The sequence below is a fragment of the Ixodes scapularis genome, unplaced genomic scaffold (assembly GCF_016920785.2).
Source record: "Ixodes scapularis isolate PalLabHiFi unplaced genomic scaffold, ASM1692078v2 PGA_scaffold12__126_contigs__length_90152505, whole genome shotgun sequence".
Taxonomy (NCBI): Eukaryota; Metazoa; Arthropoda; class Arachnida; order Ixodida; family Ixodidae; genus Ixodes; species Ixodes scapularis.
In genome coordinates, this window is record NW_024609838.1 from 5559524 (window position 1) to 5566817 (window position 7294).

The following is a 7294-nucleotide window of genomic DNA, read 5'->3' on the forward strand; positions in this document are numbered from 1 at the left end:
AGCGCTAGCTGTACAGGAACTCTAACCGGCACGAATGATTGTCACAAGCGGCGTTGCAGCACCTAGAAAGAAAAACAAGAAAACAAAAAAACTTTGTTATGAAAAATAACAGACAAAGGAGTTATCTTCGAAAGTTAAGTCCCGTTCTGTCTCCGTATCACTCGGCGTGGCCGAGTCTGAACGTCGCGCGGTTCTGTTATCGCCAAACTCTACTGTCGAGACAATAGGAGCGCTCCCGACGTGGACGGATAACTCTATAACGAACACACGCCGACATCACAATCGAATAAGTCCATCGCGGAAATACCCAACACCTGCCTTCGAAGGAGCGCGGTTCATGCTTCTTTGCGATTTTGCGATCATCGGAACGCTTAGAGAAATCAGGACGATAACAAAATAAGATGATTGAAAAGTTATTTCAATATAATTTCTTCGATATAAATCGAATAAATTTAATTTAAGTCACTGTAGCTAGAAAAAAAAAAGTAATTATTTATACTTCGCAGCCGACTCCACGAAATAATGGGACCAATAAAGCAGCTTCAAAAGTGCGAGTCACTAGGCCTTTTCTGTTTATGAATGGTTCAGCTATAATAGAACACGGACAGAAACATGACGGTGCGCTTTTTGAGCCTGTCTGATTGTTCCCACCAGCGTCGGCTGCGTCTAAACATAAAACGAAGCATAGATGCAATGTTTAAACATGGCAGATGCATTGACCAATCCATCAGATTACTGAAAACAAGGCGGACGAAATAATTACTGTACGTTTAAAGTACGCTTTATTTGCCACATTTTTATTCGTGCAGATCATGTCGTACTAAAACAAATGCAGCTTGATTCTTTTAGCTAGTAAAAGAGCTTTATTACATTTTTTTAATGTTTTGATTGGCTTTGGCGTAACTTTTATTGTTTCCGTTCCTTTCTTTCGCGTAATAATTTGATTACAATAAAACACCACGTAACTGACGAGCGAAATGGAAGGCAGAAAGAAAAACTTGGATTGAGCGCGTTGGTAATAAATTCAAAAATATACGAAAGAGTAAGACGAAGAGGACGGACAGGACAAACATCTTTCGTGTCCTGTCCTGTTTGTCATGTTTGTCCTGTCCGTCCTCTTCGTCTGACTCTTTCGTATATTTTTGTAGAAAGAAAGCTCGGCATTCCGCTCAGAAGAGCGCCGCTTTTTGCTCGCGTGTAGACTGGTACAATCTTGTTTGATTTTATAATTCATTTAAGATACAAACCAAATCTACATAGAAAGCATCGAACAAGAAACATATACTGTAAGTAAAAGGAAACAAAAAAGCTTTTGGGAATTATTTGCGAGGGAAAATATTGATATAAATAATCACGGTAAAACTGGCGCGATTTAAATCTCAATTTAAATCATCTTAATATTCATTTGTCACCCTGCGTATCGGCTTTGTGATGTGTTCGCTTTGCGTTTTGTCTTCTGAGATTGCAGTGGTAAGGGAGAAGGAATCAAGCCACTTCCAGGATGCACGAGCCGGCCCGAGCGTACATAGGGATGGCCCCACAATTCCCCGCGCCGCGCGGTGCAATGTGGGATTGACGAGAGGTTTCGTGGGATTTTCCGGAAAGGTCTATGGGGCGCCGGCGAGGAAAGTTCACTAATTTACGAAAACTGGCAAAGCCGCTGACGACAGACGAACCGACAATCCACAAACCGTGTCAGCGATGAATTCGAGGCTCATTCGCAGATCCGAGTTCGAGTGGGACCTCTCGTCGCAAACGACTGTACGGAGCGCAAGTTCGTCTGCTTCTTTTGCAGGGGTCGTGGTGACGTCAGACCAGTGTGTAAGATAGACAGGTGGGGAAACGAGAGCCAAATGAGCGACCGAATTGTGTCCCCCTCGGTTTTCTCTTTTTCTGTGGCGCCATCTATGTGGAGCACCGCGAACTCTCACTCCGGGTAGGCGAACGGTGGCGACCGGCTAAACTGACAGAGATGGTTTCTCGTGGATTTTCAATGGAGGACTGTCGTGCTCTCAGTTTATTTTGCGCACTCTCCCATAAAGTTCCACGCAAATTCGATTCCGATATTTTTCCTCTCGCCGCAGCGCCATCTGTCGCAAATCGGGGGTACCCGGAAGCAGACGAGTACACAATCCGGTCACGGCGCTGCGGTAGGCTTCTATGGGCCGTTTCCCCACCTGTCTATCTTACACCCTGCGCCGAGCTCTGGTTGGCTCCGATTGAAGGACAGTCGGTAGAACTCGAAGCAAGCTGTCTTGGGGTCTACCCACTATCCTCCAATCAGAGCTCGGGATTCTGACGTCCCCACAACCCCTGCAAAAAGAAGCAGACGACGAACTTCCGGTGAGCATCATGGGTCACGACGCGGTCGATCACTCCCAAACGCACGTGTGTGAGCCACAGCTCTCACTTTTAGGAAACGGCTGCTGATGACGTCATCGAAAACCTCTCCCCTTTCCACCACAACGACGAACGCTGATTTCCGCTTACAAAACAATATTATATACTTTTTGGGAACGTAGTGGGCTCTTGTTCAAGAGCGCGACGCTTCGTTGCACGTGCGTTGCCAACCTCGCGCATTCCAAGCTAGTACAGGGTGTCCCATAAAACGAATTTTCGAGATTTTATTCACCGCAAAAAAAAAAAAAAAAAAAAAAAACAGATAAAAAAAAACTAAGCATTGCCGAACGCTCATTCTTTACCCAAGTATAGCGCTAGCGGTCCGCATTAGATGCCAAAGTTTCAAAACAAAACATTTGTTTATTTCTTTATTTTAGCTTCATGGCACGGGGGTGTTACAAAAGAAAATGGGAAATACAAAAAAACAAAAAAAGTGAAGCACAATAGGAGCAGCATGAATACTCAAACAGTACAGGGAACTGGTAGTTAGCTATACTAGTACAAAAAAGAGAGTAGTTAACGACTGATGTTAATGATGCAGGTAAGCGATTCCAATGATTTGAAGTTTTAGAAATGAAAGATGCAAAAAAAAAATGAATTAGAGTGGAAAAATGGGACACCGACTTCATGACGTTGATCAATGCGTGCGGAAACAAACGATGGCGGGATTATTAGCTGTGACTGATAGGGTGGTAGATTTTATGAAAAAGACAAATGCGAGAGATTCTGCGACTATGTGCGTGACTTGATAGTAGATAGGCTATTTTCAATGATGTGACACTTGCGGTGCGATTAGAATTGGCCTGTTCTGAACTGACTCGAGTGAGTCAGGGAGATAATTCGTATAGGGATGCCACATGGAGGCTGCATACTCGAATTCAGATCGCACAAGCGTTTTATAAAGAATAAGCTTTAACGATGAAGGAGATATAGGTAGAAGTTACGTTTGAGATAGCCAACCATCCTATTAGCATTCTTAGTCACGTAATTAACATGCAGCTGCCCGCAAAGCGCTTGTGATTACGTCCAGATACTTGTATGAATGTACAAGCTGTAAGGGTGTGTGATAAAGGTGATAAGTAGCAGAGAATTTGGCTTTACGTCTTACGCGCATCGTTTTGCATTTGTTAATTAATATTAAGCTGCGTTGACCAGAGTTTTAAAAATCGAACCTAAATCATGTTGGAGTTCTTTGAGTCAGAGTCGCTGAATATAACGCGGTAAATAGCACAGTCGTCAGCAAAGAGTTTGATTGAAAAAGAAGCACAAGGCTGCAAGTCATGAATATAAATAAAAACCTTAATGGACCTAAATTGGATTCCTGAGGTACAATAGAAGAGACGGTTGCGAGAGAGGAGTTAGCGCCATGTTACATGTTACAAATTGAGAGCGATCGATTCAAAATGAAACAATCCAATTAAACGCATTAGGGTGAATGTTAACTTTACTTAGCTTAAGCATAGAAGTTTATGTGGAACCTTGCCGAAAGCTTTAGGAAAATCTAGAAAGACGCTGTCCACCTGAGAGCCCTGATCAAGAGCGGTATGAAAATCGTTGGTGATAGACACGACTTATGGTTCACAAGAAAATTATTTCCTAAAGCCACGTTGGGCTGGTAAAAAAAAAAAAAAATTGTTTCCAGAAAGCGAACGAGTTCAGTATAAATTACATGGTCAAATACTTTACAGGGCACGCTGGTTATTAAGATAGGCCTATAATTATTGGGAGAGTGCTTATTACAAAATTTGTGTAAGGGAATTACTTTACCAATTTTCAGGTCTCTATGCAAAAATGAAGTGTTAAGTGATTGTTTAAAAAATATCTGCCAAGATTAAGGGACTTGTAGCTTTGAGGAATTTCGAGTTAATTTCATATATTCCGGCTGCCGAAGACAGCTTCAGACCATTAAAGATTTTTAAAACTCCAACAGGACTAATGATGACCGAATTCATTAACGGAAGAATTATCAGAATGATAAGTTCGGGAGTGGCATTGTTAAGGGTAGACCTCAAAGCAAGCTGCCTTGAGGTCTACCCCCTACCCTTCAATCAGAGCCAATCAGAGCTCGGCGTTTCTCTGACGTCACCACAATCCCTGCAAAAGAAGCAGACAAAATACAGTCTGCAAACACAGTCACCGCAATGTCCGTGGTTCGAATGCCTCGTGACCTGAGTTTTCTCCTAGAATTCATGGCCATGGGCGGCATTCAAAGCATGGATCTCGCGGTAACTCGCGTTCGAATCTCTATGCAGACTGTCTTTTGTACCATGTATAAGCACTGTGACCCCGACTTAAAGGGGTATGCCGGCAGGCAAATCAGTGACTATGAAGTTCCTGATTTGCCTGAAATTTTTCTAAACACACGAACAAACATTGCTGAAATAGTAACCCAAACATTGGGCCAAAATAAAGTTTTTGGCGAAGTTATTGAATTTGCAATTTTTTTTCCTCACCGTTATCTTCAAGGTGAAAGCCTCTACTGGCAACAATGAAAAAAATGACGTCAGGCGAAGGCAGCAATTCACTCTTTGAACTATTTGTTCAAACCTGATTAGAAGAAGGCGTCCCGCTTTGTCACGGGACGCCTCTATGTTCAACAAAAAGCAGCATTAACTCAGCAACTGCTTGCCAAGTGGGTAGTGACGACACAACTTGAACAGCCGCTGAAGCCTCGATAATGGTTGGGCCTTCTTTTAAAGTGATATAGATAGCGTTGTAGGCCTTGTAAGCACAGCGCTCGCCTGGACTTTTTCCTACGCCCACTAGGAATTTTCTAATCGAAATCACAACAGCTAGACTCTAATTGCGACGAGTGTCAATTTTACAGCTTGTGCATTATGTTCCCCCAAAAATGAAAATTTAAAAAAGTAATGAAAACTTTTCAGTTGATGAGAAAACTAATAAACTAATTTTGTTTCTTTTCTAGTGAACCCCAACTTAACCCCAACGGCTAAAAGATAAACCCTAACGCAAGCTTCTTTTTTTTAAATTTTGAATTTGAGAAAAAAAAATTTTTTTTGTAGTGATGTAATTTCAAATCACGGAGCCTCCGGTACGCGGGAAAATGTCGTTTTGCTCTCGCCACATCACTGGAAAAAGCTCACGTCTTAATCGCTATTGTCTATCACTCTTGTTTTGCCTTCTCCTTCTTTTACTTGTTCCTGGTTGTAATGCTTAGCTTTTAACGCGACAGCGTTAAAAGCAGGTCTCCTTAACACGATGTTCCACAACCGAGCAGACAAAGATGGCAACTTGCAGAAGGCGTTTACAAGAATGATTAGTCCTAGTGCCACTAAATAAGCTACGCTTCAGAGTAACGACACTTGGCCATATTGTGTCTTAAAATCATGGTTGCCAGTTATCTGAAGCATTATCTGAAATCACAGGAAACGCTTTTCTGTCCTCCACAAATGTTTAGACAGTTCGCGGCAGAGCAAAGCAATATTATATGAGCTTCCTAACACCGAATCTAATGCTGAGGAAGTCGCACTTTCGAATCATGACGATCGGCAGTTGCGTCTGCTCTGCATACGAGCCAAAATGGCGGCGCCCACAACAATGTAGGGGAACGGAGTGCCGATACTCTAAGCGCAGCTTATTTAGTGGCTCTAGTTAGTCCATACGACGAGCAAGTTCGTCTGCCTCTTGCGTACCTCGTGCGTTTGTTTACCAGCCAATGCGCCTACGTGGTTCTGCTTCCTCCCCCGGTCTCAACCAATGAAGCGCCTGGCTGCTTCGTCATCCTGCGTTCTCCATGTTGCCTTTTGACTGGTGTGCGTTTTCGGAACACTTGGTCGCCGTATTCGCCAGGCGAGTCTCGTGTTACCAGGCGACTATCGCCCGGCTTGAGACACCCACCAGCGCACACAGTACCATGCTGCAGCAAGTGAAGGTCGTGGCTGCTCAGGCCGAGAAAGACGAGTTGGCGATACTCGTACTGCCACTTCTGGCGGCCAGACTGCCCCTGGAACGCTACTTCTTGAGGGGCAACGGGCGTGCACGGCGGTCCTGGCGCAACCGTCGGCCCGCCGTGAGCTGTCTCTCGGACATGGTTCTGCTTAGCATGGACGACTTCGGTCTGGTCTCGAGCACACCGGACAGTGGGACCGTGTATTTCGGCACAGACGACATGACGACTCGGGGTAAAAGTGACGTATTCGTTTTTGTTTGTTTGTTCCTATTCGTTGCCATTTTGGCGCGAAGAACCTTCTGGAAGCATCCGTGTGGTAGCCTTGACGTTTCGTCAAGTCTTACCGACCAAGTCATTGAGCGAAACATCAAGAGTTACACACTATGGCTGAGGCTAACTGAAGCAACTTTTTGAAGTTTGAAGTTTATTCGGGTTTTCAGAGGCCAAGCCCGATAGGGTGGCATTGGCAAAATCACTCCTGTCTAACTGGGCCTCTACCCCCTGCAGTTTACAGAAGTGCGAAAGGTGGCACGTTATACAGCTTCGGAACAGTTTCTGCTTTAATATACATGCCTGTGTAACCAAAAAACATTTTATGCAACACAGTAAACGAAAATTACATTTCATCCAGCACAATGAAAGAAAGAAAAAAAAAAAAAAAGACTAAGTAGTTTTGGCATTCACAAGTCGTGTGGAGGACCCCCAGGGTAACCATAACCACACTTCTACGACGCGTAACTGGTGTCTTTGTCTAAGCATTTGTTTAATCTCTTTCCTGTATTTATAAAATGACTGTAAAATCAGTGTAATCTTCCATACTGTTTAGAAATGCAGGAATCTGATATTCAGTTTTATGTTTTCCATAGTTTGTACGCACTTCATGAGTTCTACGTTTACTATTTCTCAGTAGAGCTGTGAAGCTGTGAAGTGTAGCTGTGAAGCAAGTTCATTCACTCGGCAAAGTTTTTTTTTTTTTTTTTGTGT